This window comes from Dreissena polymorpha, chromosome 5 (genome assembly GCF_020536995.1).
Source record: "Dreissena polymorpha isolate Duluth1 chromosome 5, UMN_Dpol_1.0, whole genome shotgun sequence".
NCBI lineage: Eukaryota > Metazoa > Mollusca > Bivalvia > Myida > Dreissenidae > Dreissena > Dreissena polymorpha.
This window is the reverse complement of record NC_068359.1, coordinates 55,387,671-55,412,957: the sequence shown is the minus strand read 5'-3', so window position 1 is coordinate 55,412,957 and position 25,287 is coordinate 55,387,671. Positions and strand designations below refer to the sequence as shown.

The 25,287-nt window shown below is 35.7% G+C and overlaps 1 pseudogene; it reads right to left on the bottom strand.

The window, feature by feature from the left end:
• Positions 1-5,469: 5,469 nt before the first annotated feature.
• LOC127832458 (sodium- and chloride-dependent glycine transporter 2-like) overlaps positions 5,470-25,287 on the bottom strand; it is a 33,849-nt pseudogene continuing 14,031 nt past the window's right edge.

The window sequence follows — 25,287 nt, the reverse complement described above, 5'->3', positions numbered from 1 at the left end:
AAGCGGACTGCACAGGCTAATCTGGGTCGACAATTTAAACACAAGCATTAAGCCCAGTTTTCTCAGAACAAGACACGTATATGCCATGTTTATAGGTGTCTATCGCAACCGTTGTTTATTTTTTTGTGTTTGCACTTCATATACATTTATATTTGTTAATGCAGAATCAACATACAAACACAATGTCCCGGAAAGAAAGCAATAATGCATTTGAATATCAACCGTACTTTCGTTTGACAACTGTCGACAGAAAGTATTCGTTTTCCTGCAACGATATCGATTTACACGACACACGAACACTAACTCCGATCCTAATAAAAAGACAGTTCCGCATGGCTTAGAGGACTGGAACAGTCATGTAAAATATCGAATATAATAAACTTTTCATAGATTTTGGCATGTAATGAATTTAGTCATTAAATGAGTTATATTTATAAATATGCACATATGATCTAAAAAGCTCCAGTAAAAAAAAAGTACAATTAAAGAAAGAAAAAAGTTACCCTCATCTGGGCTTGAACCACTGACCCCTGGAGTAAATGTCTAACGCTTAGACCATTCGGCCATCCGTGCTTATACAATGAGTGAGGTATTTTATACTTTATGTAAGCAATCATCGTAGTGTCACAATATATAACGACAACAACAACTCTCTCTAACGTATTAAAATATCCTAACTTCAACGAAAATTTGCGATTCTGAAACAATATTTTCAATTTTGTCAAATTACCAAAACGTGAAAAGGACCCTTAAAAGGGACGTGTAAACTGATTGAAAAAGAATATACATGTACACTATTTAAAAAACACACACTATTTTGTTTCGAATTGTTTCAATTAATTACGATTCACACCATTCAATCGCCTCCAACGACGACTGTGGATCATGCGACGACTAAGATACTGTATACTTGTCGGTGGAAAGCGGAGTGTAAGTTTTTCCCTATTCTTTAAGGTGGGTTCACACACGACCCCCACACGACTAATTCACGACGTCCACTCAACCATCTTTCCGATTTCCACTCGCATCATGCGGCGTCTCATCTGGCTCTACGCTGTTTACCCTTTTTTCTAGACGCTAGACATAAATGGGTTCAAGAAAGTCTCTTCTTATCAAAAATCCAGTTTATGTGACAAGTCTGTGCGATCTACACAGGCTAATCTGGGACGATACTTTACGCATATGCATTAAACACCCTTTTCTCAGAGCATGGTCTATTAAATAAAATGTGCCTTCACCTGAAATATCTGCAAGCAAAAGCTAAGTCTCTGACACTCCTCCTGGCTTTTGAACAGACATGTCGGTAAATACTTAGTCCGTTATACATGTTTGTGCTTAATATCAATCTAACTTGTACGAAGGCTTTATAATTATTATGATTTCAATTATTAATTAGTGATTATATTTTATTTTAGTCGCATTTGCGTAGTTGATAGGGTGCCCACCTAGCGATCGGGAGATCACGGGTTCGATCCCCTTTGTCGGATCGTTCTGTAGATCTCCCCCATAGACACCAAGAACTGGTTCAAATAACAAGAAACGGACTCAAGAGCGTTTCAAATAAGCCTTAGGCTTTCTATGCATTCTAAAATAAACACTTTTAAACTAATTATGAAACATGTTTTAAAAAGTGAGCGTTATTTTGATCGTATAATTATACCGCCAATACACGCATTTATTTTTAATCGATGATATTATTTCTCATTATAATTGTGCGAATATGTGAATATGTTCCTTTAAGAAGTATGCAGTCGTTCAACTACGCATTGAGAAATATGATCCTGTTGTCAGTTTGGAAATTTTTAATTGGGGGTTTTGGGAAAACTTCTTCTGGTTTGAATGTTTAAGTATCATATTTAAACCGTTGACTCACTCTATTTGCCAGCCCATCACGCAGTAATCGCGGACCAAAGAGTGTTACTTACGTGATATCATTCAACCGTTAAGTTTCAATTGCGTGAAGATTTTCCAAATCAGTGAGTGCACGAAACTTTGTAACTGCTATATGAAGCACATCATGCAAATACAAATTAATGGGAAATAACTCATGTAAGTGTAAGTTCGCTGTAGAGAGAGCTATTTAGAGGTTCTCGTGTAGATAAACGAGAATAAACGACAATTATAACGCGAATGCATTTCCGATCACATTTATTTATTATTTATTTATTATTTATTTATTTATTTATTTATTTATTTATTTATTTATTTATTTATTTATTAAATAAATTTATAAGATGAATCTACCAGTTGTTTCTGACAAGTCGTGTTATGCGTCTGGTCCAACCTAGGCGTTCCATTTATCTTGAACTATGATGATGTCTTTACTCGGGACATTGTCTTTGATACGCTCTAATTCTTTTAAGAACTACATGTATTCAATCTCTTCGTCTATGTATAAGAATTTAGGTGCAAAGACATGGTCGATGGTGATATATTTATGTTTCGATGAGATACGGACGGAAAGCAGGCTGCTGGATATAAGGGTTGAACTGATGACGCTGTTGACGATCTCCTTTCTTACGATGAAAACAACCCCGTGGCGATGGATAGAATCCTCACCGCTGAACCATTTCTTGTGCCCTTTTTCTGTTCATGTTTCTCCGAGGTTTAGCGACCTGCTCTCGGAAAGTACGATGATGTCCCAGTGGTAGCCCTTTAGCTCGTGCGGCAGTTCATGGACCTTGCCGCTCGCATGGAGTGCTATTACGTTTAATGTTCATATGATCCTGGTTATGATAAAACTGGGCTTAATGCATGTGCGTAAAGTGTCATCCCAGATTAGCCTGTGCAGTCCGCACAGGCTAATCAGGGACGACACTCTCCGCCTTAACTTGATTTTCGGTAAGGAGGGACTTCATTGAAACTAAAAATTCCATAAAAGCGGAAAGTGTCGTCCCTGATTAGCCTGTGCGGACTGCACAGGCTAATCTGGGACGAAACTTTACGCACGTGCATTATGCCCAGTTTTCTCAGAACACGACTCATATTGTTTCGTTTCATGGATGATAGAAAATAATGGAAGATGGTTACTAAGGCTGGAAATTATAAGTGTGACGTTGAAACCGTTGAAATAAGGCTGTCAGTAATACTGGTATCTTAGAATTGAGCATTTTTACACAACCCATTAAGATCGGCCAGCTGTTGCTATATTTCTTCGCTACCTTATTTTATTAAAGCCAGGACCTGACCAAAAACTGCTTTATTTATCTGAATTAGCGCAAAAACATATGCACACCCCATGATGTGAATAAATGTAGTAATATTTTGTGTATTCACATATTAATTTCTGAAACCGATTATGTTGATGGTTTCTTATGTTAATTGTTTACAAATAAGTATTTTAAATTCAAGTGTGTTTTTTTTAATATAAAATCTTTACAGTTGTTATAAAATGTGCAGGGTTCAAACGGGTCAAAACAAAAAAAGACACCGTGAAATTCGAATAAATTAATTGTATGTTGCCCTTATAAAAATCAATGGGTATGTCGACTGTAAACCAAGTCAACAACAACTTCACAAACTGTTAAACTTATTGTTAACAAAAGCATAAAAGTGACTTAAGCATCACAATACCAAGTGTAACGACAAGTTTCGTAAATAGATTAACTTGCATTGTTTCGTATTGTCCAAAAATTTGTCCTCGTATGTTCCTCATCATTTTTAGCGATTTTTATCTTAGTGATAAGAATTGCTACAATTCGATAAAAACATGTTTGTTTATTGATTTGTTCTTTTTTTCAAATCCAGACACTGAAGTAGCGATTTTAAGAAAATTACGTCACGTCTACGCTACTCAGAGCATTTGTTTAAAAATGATCTCAAGTAAATGCCAGTGTGTTGGTACATCTATTTAAATGCAATTCTTAAGAATACGTACAGTGCTGTGTTTGTGGACTGATTAAGTGGATAAGAATTGCATTAACACATTTATGCCTAGCGTCTAGAAAAAAGGACTTGGCATATAGCGTAGACCCAGAGGAGACGTTGCATGATGCGGCGTCTCATCAGGGTCTGCGCTGTTTGATTAAAGGAATTTATGTAAGAACAATTCTATATATAGAAATAAATATACTAGACATCCCTAATTTTGGAAATAAATTGATCCAATTGAGAAGGATGGAAGAGTCCACTATGCATAAATGGGTTAACAGCGAAGTGACAATATGTCTCGAATCGGTTCGGCGAGAATAACCCCAGATACAATGGTAAATAAATTGTGTGTTTTCCTATGAAGTTTTTTAATAGTAAAGTTATGCCGACTAACCTACCCTTTGAGATGTAGGTGGAGACAAATGCATGGTTTTGCCAAATTCAACACAAAAACAACTCACGACTCTGTGTGTTATGTTTCATTTAATATATACATCAATATGCAATTATGGTAAAATAACAGTAGTTAAAACTCGCACAGTATGTGTGCATTATACACAATCAAAAATGTAATACCGTTATTTGATTAAAAGTACAATAAGCATATGTTGATTTGATTTTCATAAATGTTTGCCTTAATACAATATACGATGGCGCACATATGTGTAAAATGACGACTGACAATAAAACACAACTTAAAATTATTTCGTAATAAAAACATACAACAAACTGGAGACAGATATGCTTTATAAAACGATATGTTTGTATAAACTAATATATAAAAACACATGGGCATCTGCCGATATGCAGTTAAACAATTATAAACACCATTACTTTGATATGTGTATAGTTAACTTAAAGCACGAACAATTTGTTTATGGCAAACGGGATAGGAAAAAACTTGTTAAGAGGATAATTCGGTTATGTTCATTTTGTTTCTTCAGGTTTTTCCGAATATTGATGATATCGTCAAAAGTAATGCAAGAGGACAATTACAGTAGCAAAAACCAATCATTAATGTTGTTAACGTTGCCAGCTAAGAATAAAAGTGTCAAGTATACTTTTTTAAATTGTGTTCATTGTCCACATCTTAACAAACAATTAAAACGTAGCCATTTGTATTCAGTTATATGAAAATACGTTAAAGGTTAAACGAAAAACAACAACACAACAACCGTGCGTTCTCGGTCAATCTGATTAAAATGTAAACCACACGGTAACTAAATATGCAAATATTTCGTCTGCAACATAAATATGCAAATATTTCGTCTGCAACATAAATATCCAAATATTTCGTCTGCAACATATTAATCGGGATTTTAAGATCACACTTCCTACAACATCGTATAGCTTTTATACAACCTCCAATTTCCCACGAAGGTTAAAAAATACATTTTGAAAATATCACATAAGTCTACGGCGGCATAAAGGGGACATAGAAAATATTTTGACGTGCGCACGTCATAGTTATGACGTGCGCACGCCATAGTTATGACGTGAGCACGTCATAACTATGACGTGCGTACGTCATAGAAATAGTTAAATAAAATATTTCCTATGTTATATTATTTAACTATTTCTATGACGTGCGCACGTCATAGCTATCGCGTGCGCACGTCATAGCCTTGACATGCGCACGTCATAGAGACTGTCAAACAAAATATTGCCTATGCCCCCTTTATGCAACTGTATGACGTGCGCACGTCATAGCTATGACGTGCGCACGTCATAGAGACTGTTAAATAAAATATTGCCTATGTCCCCTTTATGCCACCGTATTAGTCAGATAGTCACAAAGAGTCATAAAGACCCGTATGTACATGTAAAAGTATAAAACCTTGTTTAAAAACGGTTGTTTGCTGTACATATTAGATATGTAGAACTATTAAAACTTACTGAGTGAGTGGAGCCATTACTCATGCCGTTTCGCAACATACTCGAGGCAGATTACTACTCAAGGCTTGTTTTTTAAGAGAAGTAGAATCATCGTTTTATAATTTCACTTGTTTTCAAAAACCACTCGAATCGCGAACACAATATGCAGCTCACTACCAAAATGAGAAGAATGAAAGAGCATAACGAAGACTTCTAATTCATTTCCCTTCTAAACTCAGGGTATGGAACGTCTTTCGTGATCTCCGGGGCTTTGAACTTGATCATTCTGTACATGAACAGTGCCTGAAAAATACGTATATCAAAAGTGAGAAATATTATTTGTAATAATTTTTGCACTTATTTTCAGTATCTTACCACTAACAACTAAAACAATGAACGTCATTTCATCGGTTTATCTACTTAAACAATGAAATTTGTGCGGACATGCATTATGCTCAGTTTTCTCAGAACGCGGCTCCTATTTATCAATAATATCGCCTAATGAGTTCACAGCAAGACGCCGATACTTACACCAATGAGGATGGGTGAACAGAAGGCCCAGTAAACTGCCCAAAATATCATTGGTCTAGGAGGATGTTCCCGCATGTAGGTGCAGTCCTTAACAAAACAGTGAACACCTGTAATGACCAACATTAAAAAATAGAGCATGGGCCGTGCTATGTGAAAAGGGGATTTAATGCATGTGCGTAAAGTGCCGTCCCAGGTTAACCTGTGGAGTCCGCTTTCCCTTTTATAGTATGTTTCTTTTACATGTATATTCAAAGCACAATTTCTAATTTTAAGTCAAAAGGCGTGTATTTTTTTTCTTTCCGCACAGGCTTATCAGGGACGACACCTTCCGCTTTTATGACATTTTTCGATAAATGAAGTCTCTTCTTAGCAAAAATCAAACTAAGGCGGATAGTTTCGTCCCTGATTAGCTTGTGCAGACTGCACAGGCTAATCTGGGACGGAACTTTAAGCACATGCATTAGACCACTTTTTCACAGAGCATGACTCAGCATGCAACATGCATAACTTTCGTCAAGGTACCAATGTATATATATTTAATAACGTGATGTACGCATGTCAATTTGTGTTCCCACACGTACGTACGGTAAACCCACATGACGGCGATTGTCTCACAAACAGCAACAAACAGTACGGAGAAGTCCGCTCCCCAGGAATCCATGAGGGTAACAACATAGTCTCCAGCCTGAAATACGCACAAAGTATACCATGCTTTATTCAGCTTATTGCAAGGACACACACACACACAATACACGCGTTTACATTACAAGGATTCTGAGTTAGTGACAACATGGTGTACATTTAACCCATTTATGCCTAGTGGACTCTCCCATCCTTCTAAAATTGGATCAATTTATTTCCAAAATTAGGGATGTCTAGTATATTCATTTCTATATTTAGAATATTTCTTACAGAAATTCCTTTAAACAAACAGCGCACACCCTGATGAGACGCCGCATCATGCGGCGTTTCATCTTGGTCTACGCTGTTTGCAAAGGCCTAGGTATAAATGGGTTAAACAGGTCTTTAAACATGCCTGTTATGTACAACGCCCAAACTGAAGATAGCATTTTGTCAAAGACTCAAGCACTTGAGATTGCATAATTTCATAGTAAAATGCTGTATTAAAATGAAAGTGAGCCGTGTTTTGTGAAAAGGGGGTTTAATTCATGTGCGTAAAGTGTAGTCCCAGATAAGTCTAATCAAGAACAACACTTTCAACAGTTATGATATTTTCTGTTTAAAGAAAGTCTCTTCTTGGCAAAAATCACATTCAGGCGGAAAGTGTCGTCCCTGATTGACCCGAGCGGACTGCCCAGTCTAATCCGGGACGACACTTTATGCACATGCATTAAACCCTTTTTTTTACAAAGCACGACCCAGATGTATGATATTGGCATAAGCCTCCGTTGAAGAACTCGATGGGATTGAAGGCTTAGACCGATAATGCCGTAATTATTCCGTGTCTTCGGACACGCTTGATATTGTCTAAAATCATTGAAAAATATTCATTATATCTGTCTTGCATATATGGATACTCTTAGAATAGCAATTGCGTAGCGATCTACATTTAAGTGGTAAATAGTCCCCGGTATCTAATTAATTTCTTTACATTCATATTTATATTTTGACAAACCCCCGGTTAAGCAAAACGTTGTAAAGACTGTATTTGCGTCGTCTCTTACCGGTGTAATGCAAGGCAATGCGAGGAAGTAGCAAGCGATGCCGATGCCCACACACATGTGACTTCTGTACTTGCGTAAGTGCGGGTATTCATCCTGGATACACGTCAGTACGGTCTCCAACAGACCGAACTTAAATGGAACAGGAATCATACAGCTTTACTATTAATTAAAAAAATGAATCGTTATTTAATGGTTAATTTAAGGCATATCTAAACTGCATAACATTTCCAAAAGAGAATTCTTGCAATTAATCAAAGCATTAACTTCGGTCTCCTTAAACCGTGAAAATAACGGCTATACTGCTAACGGTTGCGGTCGCATTAAATCCACAAAATGCACTTAAAGAGTGTTGCCTCAGCCAGAGGCAGTTTATGCAATCGAGACAATTAACACATGTCCATAGAATATACGAAAATTGAAATGACAACCCTTATATAAAGTGGACCCACCTCGCTGTCAAGACCGAGTGTGAACAGCATGAAGAAGAACAATATTGACCAGAGCTTTGGAGGCGGCAAGTTGGAGAGAGCCTCGGGGTAGGTAACGAAGGCGAGACCATATCCTCCCTTGGCTACGTCCTGCACATCTACTCCTATCTGCTTTGCCATGCCGCCTAATGTGGTGAAGAAGACGAAGCCGGCGATGACACTTGTGATCACATCCATGACGCTGATCAAGAGAGCGTCGCTGAAAATACACATTTACTCATTCAATGTACATGTAAAAGATTAAGGTTTTTTCTTTAGCATGTAAAATTATATTCATTTTTCTAGTATCCATGCTTTGTATAAATGTTTATTTTCCATGTGATTGAGTTTTTTTAAACTTTTTTAACAGGGTTAGTGGTAGATACTCATACGTTTGTTAAGCGAGGCTAAACAAAAAAGTCTTGCCTTAAACAAAATGAGGTGGTCATATTGCGCTTTTAATGCATATGTTTGCAAACAAAATCACTTTATCGAGAATATTAACAAACGTTTTTTATTATACCTAGTGACCTACCGTTTAACCTCAAATGACCAAATGTTTAACTCAGCCAATATATTATTGGAACAAATATAATGACTAAGTTTCCTGAAAATGTGTCTATAAATGTGGCCTCTATAGTTTTAAAAAGATAAATGTTGACGACGCAATACGGACGACGCACAACGAACAAAAGGTGATCACAAAAGCTCACAATGAGTAACTAAAGAATTCACCATACCCATAGACATTGTTCTTGAACTTGTTGTAGCTGCCAAACATGATGATATCTCCAAAAGATACGGATAGTGAAAAGAACATCTGACCGGCTGCAGCTACCCATACCTAGGAAAATGAAATTAAACAAGGCAAGTGGACATTGACTACTTTGGTGCAGCAAATCGCTTTCTTTAACAACTTTATAAAAAAATCGCAGTATGATCTAACGAAGCGGTTTTTATTTTGATGTAAATACTATTGATATATAACTGATCAAAGACTTTTTGTGATTTAGCGGATGCATGATCTCAATAAGCTTTCTCTAATCGTGATCTAGCAATGCTTTCTATTATCATGATCTCAAAAGCTTTATACCATAATGATCGAAATGAGCTCTATAAAATCTTTATCTAAATAAGTGTTCTATAATCGTGATCTAAATAAGTGTTCTATAATCGTGATCTAAATAAGTGTTCTATAATCGTGATCTAAAGAAGCTTAATCCAATAATGATCTTTAGAGAAGCTTTCTTTAATCACGATCTGAATAAACTTTCTATTGGCATAATCTAATAATTATCTTGATCAATTTTTTCTAATCTTACTCTTAAAAAATTGTAAACAGTATCATGATTAAAAACTCTCTTAAACCTAAGATTGATATGCAAATAAGTCTTATATTCAATGAGCGTGTTGTGCATGTTCATAAACCGTAGTAGTTCAAGCATATATCTTAGTCTTCAAGCCTCACATAAAACCCTGTTTGAACCAAAACTTTAAAATTAAAAATCGTGTTTATACTTACGTCAATATCGAGTAGTTTACTCCACTTGGGGATGATGAAGTATTTTACGCCGTCAATGGCCATCTAACAGACAGCCCCTTATCAGCAGGATGAGCAGGATCACATAAGAGAACGTGGCCGTGAAATACACGACCTGGGCATATAGCAATAAAGATTAGTTAGTCATATGTAGGCCTTTAAATATATAACATCAGCAAACCGTTCAGTTAAGTGAACCACCAGGGAAACGTAGCAACAATTTCAAAGACTATATGCTATATGAAGTATACACATGGAATTAGCCAACCTGAAATATTTAGCAAACATAAAGATAAGAATTAAACAGCCTGGAAAGTGTGTGTCAAACAATTTCTTGTGATAAATAAAGCACACAATATTATGTAATCTAACAAGTGTTGATATAATTACTTTGGTATGAATACTAGTAAGTCATTTACACATTTGTGCCTAGCGTCTAGAAAAAAGGCCTTGACAAACAGCGAAGATCCAGATGAGGCGTCTCATCTGGGTCTGCGCTGTTTGCTTAAAGGAATTTCTGTAAGAAATATTCTAAATATAGAAATAAATATACTATACATCCCTAATTTTGGAAATAAATTGATCCAATTTAGAAAGATGGGAAAGTCCATGAGGCATAAATGGGTTAAACAGACCACGATGACGAACTGATTCGCAAATGCAAACATGCTATGGCAATGTAAGAACTTCCGTCCTGCTCAAAGATACATGATCATGGCACATCAATCTCAAGACCCACCTTTCCAGAGGACTTTATCCCCTTAATGAGACAGAAGACGACCACTATCCAGGACAGGAGAAGACAGAGGGCCAGCTGCCAGATTGGGGCTCCCATATCGGAGGGGAACATGTTGGGTGCCCTCTGAATCACGGACTTCCTGCAATGGAACGTAGTCGTGGACTGACAACAGTTGTGGGAAGTATATCCTAGTGAGTGTGACTACATGAAAACACATGTAACAAACTCGTATGGATTTAACACATATTTAACGAGTGCTATTCATATACTCATACCTAACAATAAAAGGAAGATAAGTCTGACGAGCAGCAGTAAATTTCTAAGGAAGAGGTCATACGTTGTGTAAGAAAGTGCGTAGTCAGTATCATATCCGGCCAAAAATGGCTCTTAATGAATACGTGCTTTTATCTTATTGTTTTGCAAGCTTAATAATTACATTAACAGTATTCAGACATACTGGCGGCTAATTATTGTTTTAAAACGATAAACCTATACATTCAAAACTATAAAAGCAAGACTCTGAAGTGAAGACGAGAGGTTTATTACCAGATAATTCGTGTTATATTATGAGATTTGGTAGAGCGTAGTGCATTTTATTGTATAATGGTGCTGATTTGTAAGGATCTTACTCGAAATACAGCTCAGCCACTGCGACGTTGCTCGTATTGGTGCAGTTTGGAGCAAACATGACATTGAAAGTGTAGTTCTTAGCGTCACACAAGCACCGCCCGATGCTGTCGATGGTAGAATTCCCAGTGCATGCTTGAAGCTGATTCTGGGTCTTCTCTACACATCCAAGATCCAGCCATTCCTGTTGAAACGATAACAATTGTCACAATAAGAGATACAAATTAACAAAACGAAGTGTAGTGATTTCGTCGACCTTCTAGACCAAACTGCGATATTTTATTTCTCAACACAATTCGAAACTTGCACGAATTCTTAATTGTCATTGTATGTATATAAGCCATGCACAAACAATGGTTCGATCACCTTAAAAATATTGATCATGCTTGGTTTTGAAGACAAAAGTGCGGTGCTAATAATTTATCTCGACAACATTTATCTGGCACTAATTAACTCAATAATAAATTAATAATACATGATACCATTGGATTGGTTTCTATATTTGCATGCGGTTTTCGTTTCTGCACGTTTTGCATGACTTTAAGGGGGCAATAAGAGAAGAAGAAAAACGCTTCAATCGATTAAAATTGCTTTCCAGACGGACATCAATATATTCATATTAACGGTAGTTTTATATATTCATGCAAAAAGGTGAGCCAAAATTGGCGAACCTTACATCTCAAATATGCTATCAAACTCGCTGCTTGCTTAGTTAAGTATATCTTCAAAAGTAATTCAAGCAGGTCATTATTTATGCGGTGTTGGATTAAATTAACTTTTTGCAATGAGAATACATTTAAAATAAGCCAAAATTCGTTCGCATTTTAAAAACGCAAACGTATAATAAGGTGATATTCTACATTTAACACTCTGTGCCACTTACGTCTTTGCAAGTTGTCCATGGAAGGACTTTCTGCATAGAGGCGAACATGTAGTAGACTGTGTAGGCCATTATCACGTTGTAGTAGATTGCCACAACAAGAGAGATGACGGCAATCGATATGCCGACTCCTGAAACCAAAAATAAAGGAATATTTAAACTCAAGAAACAAAAACGAGTGCCATCCGCTATATATTTTCCTAAAGTGATCAATTGATATGCAATACATGTGTACATACAGCATTCAAAAGCCAAAAATCATTATATTTCATTCAACAGAATGCTGATTGTTAAAGCCAGAGATGAATACATATTGAACACAAATACTCATCGTCAGCGTTAGGGTTGAAATCCTATTGAACAAAAATGCCAATCTTTATGTTTTATATTCCATTACATTTTATGACAAACATAAATTATTTATCATCTAACCATTTAGAATAAAAACAAACACATTTGTTTAGGTGTCATGACAAGCAGGGTATTTTATTTCTTGAAACACACGCACGGAGTGGGTGTTTGTATCTGACAGGGCTTTCTACACATAAATGCAAGAAACAAATCTTCTGACGATCGTATGTGTTCAATGAGCAACAGATATCGACCCCAATGGCACCGCTCAGTTGAAAAGTCTCGAGACGTCAGTAAACGTTGCGACATCCTTCTCATTTATTTAAGAACTGAAACGATACTAAATCCATTCTGTAGAACACGTCGTTATACGTATCATTAAACATGCTCATGCGTTACATGTGAATAATTGAATATTATTAATACCCATCAGACGTCAAGCCTAAACTCAAAATCATACAATTGCACAATTTAACTACACAATTCAAAATCACAAGCCCAAACAAGGACGCCACGGCCCTAACAACCGCCCGTCCGCCGCCGATGCCCAAAGCGCACCGAGGACGCCCCCTATGCCCATCCGCAACGTCTATTTGCGAAAAGTACATAAAGTGAAGCATTAGCTTTGATAAAACAGCTGCGATAATTACAAGATTTATTCATTACCATCAATTAAGAGAAGTGCACATGACTTCACGTACACCCCAAACAATAATCGGTGGTAACGAACGATTCAAGTGTAACCGCGAGCGGGATACGCAACCTTACTGCTCATTTTTCATTTTTCTTTTAATGGCAGGGGGACGTATGAGGACCCATGGCTCAAGACCGGTGTCTAGGTGCCTTCATCAACTCCTGAAACCTCTAATTTTAGAGAAATCTACAAATAATCAGCTGTTACTATATCGTAAACGTTAAGTATTCTTTTTAGAAAACTATGTAAATCCCATGGTAAAATGTCCGGAACCAATGCCCCTTTCTATCTCAAGTCAGTCATCCGTCTGCTCTCATAAAACTCACTGAAACACATAAAACATAATATTAACATCAACACACAAATAGAGCATAAATAAATAAAACGATTTAAATCAAGTCTTCGCTCTACCCTGCTTGCCTGTCGAATGACTAAACCTACAAATATGTGCACGAGGAACTCTTGATTTCCGCACCATTGGACATATATCACCTTCAAAAACCTGTATAACCAGTTTACTCATTCTCACAACGATAATAAATACATTTAGCGCTGCTCTTAAGAGCCCATTTGCCACACATGGTCACCTTAAACGCTTAAGTTGAAAGCCTATTGAACACACACGCTCACATTTCGCGCTAAGTTTGAAAGCCTTATAAACACAAGCGCTCACTTTTCGCGCTATGATTCATAGTCCATTGAACACTCACGCTGATCTTACGTGCTAGAGTAAAATCCGATTTGAAACAGTTGCTGGCGTTAACCGCTAGGGATGAAAGCCGCTTGACCACGATTGCTCATCTTTAGCGCTGGGGTTCATGGCCCATATACCAGTGGGCCCTTTCCCAGAGTACTGGCCTAGCACCAGTTCCATCATGTACAATCGTTTGCCGATCAGGACCTGTAGTATTAGGTAGGCGATCAGGAAAGCGGCTGTTGGGGGAAAAATGAAACTTTATTCATATGCCAATACATCAATAATTGAAATAACAAGCTCAATGAAAACACACGGTTACAGAGAAGACAATCACTCAATAACAAAAACATTTTTAACGAATAGCATCAACATAAAACACAAACTACAGCTGTGTAAAAGCATTTACAAAATATGCCAAGTATTGCATTGCCACTATCAATTCTATAGCAAAAAAACTGAAAACGAGCAGAAACTGTCGAATATTGCCGAACGAAAGTCCGATATACCTCCGCCATTCTTGTACGCAAGGTACGGAAATCTCCAGACGTTTCCGAGTCCGACCGAGAGCCCTATGCAAGAGAGAACGAACTCCGCCTTGTTTCCCCACTCGCCGCGTTCAATTTGCTCCTCGCCTTTTACATCTTCAGGCTGCGTATCAACCGTTGCCGTACTTCCGTTCGAGAACTCGAGCATCGACTAAAAATGGATACATTAACCCATTTAAGCCTAGTTGACTCTTCCATCCTTCTATACATAACCCATTTAAGCCTAGTTGACTCTTCCATCCTTCTATACATTAACCCATTTAGGCCTAGTTGACTCTTCCATCCTTCTATACATTAACCCATTTAAGCCTAGTTGACTCTTCCATCCTTCTATACATTAACCCATTTAAGCCTAGTTGACTCTTCCATCCTTCTATACATTAACCCATTTAAGCCAAGATGACTCTTCCATCCTTCTAAATTGGAACAATTTATTTCCAAAATTAGGGATGTCTAAATTTCTATATGTAGAATATTTCTTACAGAAATTCCTTTAAGCAAACAGCGCAGACCCTGATGAGACACCGCATCATGCGACGTCTCATCTGGGTCTTCGCTGTTTGCCAAGGCTTTTTTTCTTAACGCTTGGCATAAATGGGTTATATGAATAATGGTCACATCAAGAGAGGAAGGCAACATACAAGTCACGACTAATTACTGGACGAACAAACAAAGAAAATGTATCAGCTCGAGACTTATCTTACGGAGGAGTCCGGAGATAGCCGCTGTATCACGATTGTGAAAATGTATCAACTTATCCTATTTCACTATTAAGCCCATGCCCCACGACTACTGAAGTAATAACATGGTGCATTGGACATATCAATTGACTAATGAACATGTGTGTTTCGCTTCTTCCATTTTGGATAAAATTTACGTACGCGAATTTAACGATAAAGACTAAGTCAGAGGTGACCAATATTTGTCATGATGTCTTAAGAGTTTGCGACCGGTTGCAATAGCTGATTTGATAAGTGATCGGCAACATTATGTGCATCGGCTATTTCAGCACAGTTTGATTTTGTTGCTGACGAGCTGCTTTTGTAGTACGTTGTTGTTGGATGTTGTTGTTTCTTGTTGTTGAATGCGTTATTTTTTTTTTGGTTGTGAAAGATTCAATGAGATTGCTCGCTAAAAAATACAGCCCTGGTTTAAATTCCGCCTTTTCCTTGTCAAAAGAGACCAAGGCTTAATAACGTCTTTCGCCTTTCAATATTAATATGATACGCAAGCTTTACGAGAGTTTTCACAAAGTTTTAACTCTACAATAGTATTCCGGAATGAATGACAGCGGATATGACAGCGGATATGACAGCGGATATCCGAATGCGTGGTTCATAAGTATCATCATCAATTAAATGATATGAATCAGCACCATCGCAGTCATCATCATCAGCAGCAGCAGCATCAATCTCATCCGCGTCTGTTCTATTAATCATACCACCACACGCATCGTATTCATCATTTGCCGCCTCGTCCTTTTCATCTACATTTAATTGCAAAACTACCTTAAATGGACCTTTTCACTGATATTTGTATGTATTAAAAATTGTTATTAAATGCTTTATAGTGATAAATGTAAACATTTGATCTTAAAAGCTCCAATAAAATACCAAGAATAAAATTAAAGAAAGAAATAAAGTTACCCTGAGCTGGTTTCGAACCACTGGCCCCTGGAGCAAAAGTCTATCTCTTAGGCCACTCGGTCATCCGTGCTCATACAATGAGCGATGTATTTTATACGTTATATAAGCAATCCTTGTGGTATCACAAAATATAACGACAACAATAGAACTCTCCAAATTATTCAATCGTTTCGCGTTGCAACGCTTAACAATTTTCAGGTTTTTAACTCGTCAAAGATGCATATAATGAATATTTCAGAACACGGTAACGAAAATTTGCGAAACATTTGTTTTTATTTTGTCAATTTACCAACACCTGACAAGGCCCCTTTAATATTTGCATTACAAAAAAACTAATAAGAAAGATCTCGAACTGAAAAGCCCCAAAGCTGATTAATCAAACCACGTGCATTACGAATAAGCTTACGAATACTTTAAATAAAACGTTCGTCAACTGACACAAACAGAACAGTGTTTGAAAGCATACACAACGTAAAGCGTCTATTTATAAATATTTTTCCTTCAGATTGTTACAAATTTACGTATTGTGCGATTGCATTTCTCTGTTGTTTTTTGTCAACTTGCACAATAGCGCATCTTGTATTGAGAACGCGACAATACTGACAACTCGCCATTTTTGGCAATATTTCAAGTGTTACGTATACGTTTATGCACAATGGTTTACAAGCATGCGTTAAAACTTAAATTAAGTTGCCTTAAGTTAAACATCGACGTTAGCGTTTAAATGCTTCACGAAACAAGCTCATGACCGATGTTCAGATTCTTTTTTACGATGTCATACGATTGGCGAGTTTGTTGGCATAATTGATTGCATCGTACATTTATCCTCTTGATTTATTACACATACTTGTAACATTACTTACCTGACAAACTGATGAGATGGGGCAGAGACAACTGACTACCGGTACTGATAGAAAACATAATTTTCCTGAGTAATGTAGACCATTAACATACTTAGTGTAACACATTGTTTACGTTAAACATATGTTAAATTAGACACAACACGTACCAAAACATATATTTAAATCATGTAAAAAATCACCTTGCTAAATAAAACAAATAATGTAAATCATTTTAACTAGCTTCGATTATTATCATTATTCTCAAATTATCTACAAATTAAGGCTGATGATAATGGTGTTTAAACTACCTAAATACAAATTTAATTAAAACCATAGGTTTATATTTACAAAGGGCTTCAAATATTACCTTTATACTCAAATTAGAATCTACGAAATATGTATGATGGTAGTATGTTTTATTTGATATAAATGTTTACCATATCTATAAGAACAAAGACAGCCATTGTTTGTAAAGTTTGCCGCTGTGTTTAACTCATACACATTACCAACACAGTGTCGTTTTATGATAATTCCCTTTAATTTCAGATTCACATACGTTGCTAATATTTGCTGTTTTTGTTCCTTAAATAATTGTAGCCGAAGCCATAATTCAATCGTGCCATGCTCTGTGAAAAAAGGGGTTAATGCATGTGCGTAAAGTGTCGTCCCATATTAGCCTGTGCATTCCGCACACTCATTAAACCCATTTTCACAAAGCCAGGCTCCAACATATGGTGCAAAGTGATAGGAACGATTACTCGTCATAAACATCATTATTTAAGTGTGGTATAGAAACAAATGAACGAAACAATTAAATTATTCGACATTTCAACCCTATTGTTTGGAGTTGGTAGCATAAACAAACAACTCAGTTTCTGGCCTAACGTTTCAACAGGCATATTTAACTATCTAACAATACCATGAATATATATATATATATATATATATATATATATATATATATATATATATATATATATATATATATATATATCTGCATAACAATTGCATGCACAAGAAATCCTTCACGACTTTTGCACTTGATAGTCATCTGGTTTAAGTAAACCTCGAGGGTAAAAGATGTACAAACCTACTTTTTTTAACTTATTGTGTTAAGTGTTAATATCGAACGATTACGTCAAACCAAATATTGTTATCTGCCTAAAATCAATGTACTATAAGATGGACAAATTTGTTTCAATTGCATCAACCCACTGACGCGACGGTCGATGACACATGGAACGCAATAAGATTAAAAGTTTGCTTACGTATGCGTATTATTGAAAGCTTGTTGACGTAATAAGTGAAAGGAACCTCATAGAAACTATTGTTTTAAATGGCACGTACTTCTTAAATTAAAACTCATTTGAAAACTGTTAAATATCTCAATAAAAACACGACTTGTACATAGAACGTGTTTGTAATAGTATGAACCTGAACTTAACCATCGTTGGCAATGATCGTAGACCCAGATGAGACGCCGCATGATGCGGCGTCTCATCAGGGTCTGCGCTGTTTGCTTAAAGGAATTTCTGTAAGAAATATTCTACATATAGAAATAAATATACTAGACATCACTTATTTTGGAAATAAATTGATCCAATTTAGAAGCATGCGAGAGTCCACTAGGCATAACTGGGTTATGATTACATCGGTTTTGTGATCACATATCTCATCAAATAGGACGCTACCTGTAAAACTTCGGACAATGCCCTCGCAAATGTTGATTGCTTGAAATCGGTCGAGGCATTCGATAAATCATTTATGCGACTGACACACATTTTTGTTTGCGGTGTATTGCACGGGGTAAAACATACGTTTTACGCCTCAAATAACTATAAACAACAATTTCTTGTTGGCTGGCGGCCAAGTTATTTATACAGCTGGCAAGCGGGGATCAATGCTGTCTTAAAGAAAGAATATCAAATAACCTATATTATACACAAGCTATAATCTACCTATTGAATAGCTTACCAGAGGTACAAAAGGCCTTCTAAACCTTTTCATAAATACTCTTGTACATGAAAGAAAGATTTTAAGATTTATAAACTGGTTGTTTATTCAACCTTGATGTGAATAGTAATATGTCTTAACAGCAATTATGATTTGGCAGAAAGTCAAGGCCAAGCAGAATGGCTGGGCATAAATAGACCCAGTCAAATAAGTTGCTGGGCTGGGTTTGTAAATGTGCATTTAGAAAGTCAGTACATGTATTATTGGTTGAGGTTCTTTTTAGGTGGAATGTAATGTCGTTAAAGATGAGAGAGGATTCTTAACTGATTGTTCCTCTGTGTCTATTAGATAATTAAACTGAATCCAGTTGTTCATCTAGGACATTCACTAACCTAGGCCCATGTTCACCAAACTATTCTTGCAATTTAGTATAAGAATAAAGAATATTCTTGAGATTTTTATTTAAAAGAGTTGCTTTTTTGAGTATGATATAGTTTTGTCCACCTCTTTTTGCCTAGTGTTTCATAAAGAATATTTTAATACTGACATAGGCACCATTGGTAGCCTGCATGTATGCAAACCCATTAGTACATTTCTTGAATCTAAGTATGTTTGTTTTTAATACTTATGTCTAAGAATGGTTTGGTGAATATAGGACATATTCTTTATAATCTACTGAAAAATTTGCTCATATCACTTTCTTAAACCTTTCATGTTTAAAATTCAAAGCGCTTAAGGCACTGAAGATGTTCGCTTTTGCATAATTTAACACGCAATTCCTTTTTTTTTTAAATCAATCGCAAGTTTGAAATGAACACACGCCATTCAAGTTTATAGAATTTGTGTCATAGCGCACGGGTCGAGTTTTTATCATCCTTATTATTTCATAGAAATAACTAAGACAAAATAAAAACAACATGCGTTTTGGACGTTCTGAAAGCATAGAAAGTATGATGAAAATGGTAATGAGAACATAATATAAAGACAATTTGCAGTCACCATCATATTAAAGGAATATTTTTTATCATATCAAATACCTATCTCAATAAGAATATAAATTCATAATGAAAGTTCCGTGTACAAACATTTTGATTTTTGACACCATATACAAATTCAAAATAGTATATTAACATTGCTGTTTATGCTTTACTTGTTACCGGAGCAGTTCACACGGTGTCAACAACGCTGACATAAACATATGTATAGAGCACTAATGCGCTTTTAGGCATAGCTGTTTTACTCAGTTTTCATCTTAGTGACTTTTACATAACGCCAACAGACACGCATGAATATTTTCGAATATTTAATAAGCTGATTCGAGATAAACCTCTGAATTTTTGCTACATCACTGCGTATGTGCTCAATTCTAAGGATGTAGCACTGTTCATTGTTAGGCATTCCGGACTACTCTCTGTTTGCTCAAACGACACCAATTGTGGCCCTGTAACAATTAAGCGTTACAATCCATCTCGCAGAATTTCAATTTCGCCTCCAAGATGAGAAAACAATCATTAGCGAAATAGTATAGTGTCACGATAAGAGAAAATCGTTTAATTATCATACAACAATGTTTGCCGTACTTGGTCAGCACGTCTGGAAATCATTCCTTAATGTGTGGATAGGCTGCCGTTATTAAAAGTTTGCTATTTTGATTTCAATTTTGTATCAAAAAGCATTCTTAAATGTGGCATTTTCAATTCGCAATGAGATTTGTAATGACCCTCGTCATACGAAAATGGGACTTATTCCATATGCGCCCATCATATAGATAGCCCACTCAGCTATCTCTCTTTCTGGTAAGGAGAAACATAACATATTGAGTGATTTTATAGCGAACAGCATCGCCTATGATCTGACTGCGCAAAAGCACATGTTGGGTTTAACAAACGCTTGCCGAAACGCATAAGACCCATTTTCACATGACGGCGCTATTGACGTGTGATTTAAATGTGTCGAAAGAAAACTGCGTTTAAATAAAATATCAACATACGATATATTTCGATAGTGAAGAAAGATACTCATAACAAGGCATATGAGGACACATATGAAGTGCTCTCCCGTAGTATATTTTTTTATCTACTCACACTAATGTGTGGTTTGACAATGCTAACACACATTTCATGCGGTGAATATGCAACTTACAAGTGAAAAACACAACACAATAGTTAAACTTTTGTGTAATTGTATTTATTTATTTAGAAAAGAAAATTGCAAACTTTATTTCAAAGTCAGCGTTTACGCCGACGACATTTTTAAAAGATATTTATTGTTATATTTAGTTGTTTTCGGTTTTAGCGATTATAAAGCATTTTCGAGGTTGCCTATAGTATGCCTTTAGTAATTGATGAACTCATATCCAACTGTCTATGTATTGAGAACTGTGTATATAAACAATTTATACCTTCTACTAACCTTCTACTATTGCGTTGCTAGCACCCGTAAATACAAAAGATCGCCGCTATCTGTTGAGAACAAAAGAACGTTTTCCAGAAATACCCGCTGTAGTAGCATGAACGAGGTTACGAAACAGGTCATTCGTATTATTATTATGAACAGAACAGAACATTCTGTATTATTATTATGCATTGTCTGTTATATTCGGGTTTAACGATTATGAAACATTTTTTTGTTTTTGTCTATCGTATCTGAAGTTATTGTGAACTTATGTTCAACGTTTTATAAATTGAGAATATAAATAAGCGTAAACTTTTTCCCGAATCTATTAATAGCCTCAACGAATGAACTGTACTACGTCATTGAGGTGTATGTGAGAGCGTAACCTATTGCGTTGATAACAAGACCAAATTAATTAAAATTTCTCTTTTTATTAAATACGCATTAAATAAAAGAAACACATTGTTGAATGTAAGTTCATCCTCTTAAATAATGAAACTTAAAAATTCTGAACTAACACAATTTATTTGATTAAAATATTCAAATGTATAGTATAGTAAAAACCAGGTATACCGTATGTACTTTGCTACACACCGTATGTGCTGAAATAATATACTATATGAAGTAATGTATTTTATTGTATACCGTATGTACTAAAACTATGTATTATATGATAAACGTGACATGAATCTAAATCATGATTTGTTTTTTTTGTTATACTGACGATGTACATTGTGCAAGTCAAAATAAAACATATGTTCTGTTCTGTTCTGTTGTTCTGTTGTTATCGCCCGTGGACTTTCCTTTGTTTATCGACAGGCGCATCTATTAATAGCCTCATATTATGAATGGACTGAGCAAAAATACTACGTCATTAAGACGCTGCAGAAAGTGGACTATTTTATTCTTTCATAAACAATCTCCACTGCGACACGTACAATACGATCATTGTTTATTGATTCTTTTCTATAAAAGCACCGTTCGAAACTATTGCATTTAACACGATATTAATATCATGTTTCCATTTGTGAATGAATATAACTGGAGAACTAAAAACTCTTGCATACATTATACAACTCTTTCTTTCTCGCGCGGATACGCGTAGTAAGCGGGTATTGGGCTCCAAGTAGCTAAGGCGTATCGACCTGAATTTTAGACTAACCACCTTAGACGGTCGCTAAGCGACCATCTAAAAACTAAAAAATACCTCCGCAAAAGTCGTGAGCGTGGATGGTCGAGTGATAAAAATGGGAAACATTTTACTTCATAACTCCAGGGCTTTAGGGGTCAGTGGTTCGAGCCCTGTGGAGGTTAACGTGTTTTGCTTCTTTTTTTAATTTGTATTCTTATTTGTTACTTGAGATTTTTAGTTCAAATGTTTAAATTTATCAATATAAAGCATTTTTAAGCAGTTAATGATAAGCTTTTATACATGCCAAGATCTGTTGGACAGTCCCTTTAATGCGTATCAATCCGTGCTTTTGATTTCGTTCATACGGTTATGGCGACATTAAACCAATGGCTAACCAAGGAGATATCTTTAAAACGAGATCTGTAAACTTCAGTGTTTAGTTTTCAACAATAAGTTACGGTTTGACGGATCGGATAATTTAAATAATAGTTAAGCGCTCGTGAAAGGTTAGCCGACGGGCATGTGATAGAAAACGACCTCTTTACAATAAACAATATTGAGTCGGTTTGCTGGACACATTTGGGAAAATTCCTTATCGCTAGTCATACTAGTGTTGATAACAATTGAAGCGTTGCCCTTGTTTTGTATAGTATAGTATGCCTTGGAGTAAACAGATGCATGTATGCGACCAACATTATTTGGTACATTGACATGTAAAGTAAAAACAGGCTTACGCGTATAATATATGTAACATTTGCAATTAGACTGTTAGCATGTGTGTACATAAGTGAAACATTAATTCCTAACCATGTATGTTTACGTTGTTGTCTAAAGGGTCATGTTGTTTAACAACGGGAAATATTTAACAATTTTGAGGTTAATCCGCAAATTTATTCTTGTTCATGCACTCATAAACCAAAAAGGAGGCGTTGGTACGAGTCAGTGAACTACAATCTGTCTAACCAATCCTTCATCATACGATAGACTGTATCAGATAATGAGTCTTTAAGTATTAACCCATTTATGCCTAGTGGACTCTCCCATCCTTCTAAATTGGATCGAGTTATTTCCAAAATTAGGGATGTCTGATATATTTATTTCTATTTTTAGAATATTTCTAACAGAAATTCCTTTAAGCAAACAGCGCATATCCAGACGAGACGCCGCATTATGCGGCGTCTCATGTAGGTCTACGCTGTTTGCAATGTCCTTTTATCAGGACGCTAGGCATAAATGGGTTAATTTGTGTTGTTAAAAATCATGTTTTATGCAAACAATAGACACACCGACTTTCTCGCGTATGAGTATTGAGAATTTAAATGTTTTACGTACACCTCACCATCCTTGTTCATCATTGTCCACATACAACATCCCACACTTTACGCGTTTTAAACATTATGTTGACAGCATGCCATCTTTGTATTACTTATTTATTTGCAAAACAAAATTTTGATTGTTGTAAACATTGCACTGTGGAGCAGTGTTAAACAAAGTGGACTGGATGGTGGAGAGCATCTTTTTTAATTATAACAACATTAGTAAATGAAGATTAAAAGCCCAAGACGTTACAAATATACATCCAGGGTTTAATTTTTAGCTTTCTCAAACCCTTGCCAAGTATTGCCGAATGCAATGTTACAAGTGTTAAACAATGCGAGTAAACTTAAGCAACAAGCAAGTACAATTAAATCATTATAGAAAAAATACTGTATGCACACAAGAAACAAGCACGATGCGGCGTCTCATCAGGGTCTGCGCTGTTTGCTTAAAGGAATTTCTGTAAGAAATCTTCTTAATATATGTATATAGGTGTTTATTTCTATCCAATACGCCATAGTAGGAACATGAGGACAACATAAATTCACAATAAAATTAACAACAACGTAGGCAAAGCAAAATGCAAAAATAAATAAATAATAATGATAATAATACACATGCACGCCCATACGCATACACCCACACACACACGCGCACACGAATACACCCACTCCCATACACACATGCCCACACTCACAAGTAAACTAAACATACATAAAACGTACATGGACAACACAATAATCATAAAAACAAGCGGAGAAGCCCATTATGAGTGATTATAATTATAATTATAATCGAAAAATACATAACAAAATAATAATAATCCAATAATTTCTGAAATGAGCTTAAAAGAGTCGATCATTAAATAATTGCCGATCACAAGTAAACAAAACATACATAAAAAGTACATAAACGGAGGAGCCTTTTATAGAGGCGATCAAGATATAATTGCCGATCACTCAGTATGAGTATATTAACGCATCATAATTTTCTGTGTACATTGGATACATGAAAACGTAAGAAAGACCAGTATTATGAACACCAGCAAAACATAGATAAGTTACTTTTCATATGAATATTTTAATTACCGGTAAACAGGATAAGCAACTTAAGTTAACAATTCGTAATAAACTATGGCAAGCTATAAATGTATGGAAGCTTTAATTTAATGTTAAGTTAAACAATTCGTAATGAAATATGTCAAGCTATACATGTGTAGGAGCTTTAGTTTAATGTTAAGTTAAACAATTCGTAATGAAATATGTCAAGCTATACATGTATAGGAGCTTTAATTTAATGTTAAGTTAAACAATTCGTAATGAAATATGTCAAGCTATACAGGAATAGGAGCTTTAGTTTAATGTTAAGTTAAACAATTCGTAATGAAATATGTTATGCTATACATGTATAGGAGATTTAATTTAATGAATGACGTTACTTATATAAAAGATTATGGTGTTAATTCTTAGCTTTAAAACCAAGAAATGTAAAAGAAGCTAGTT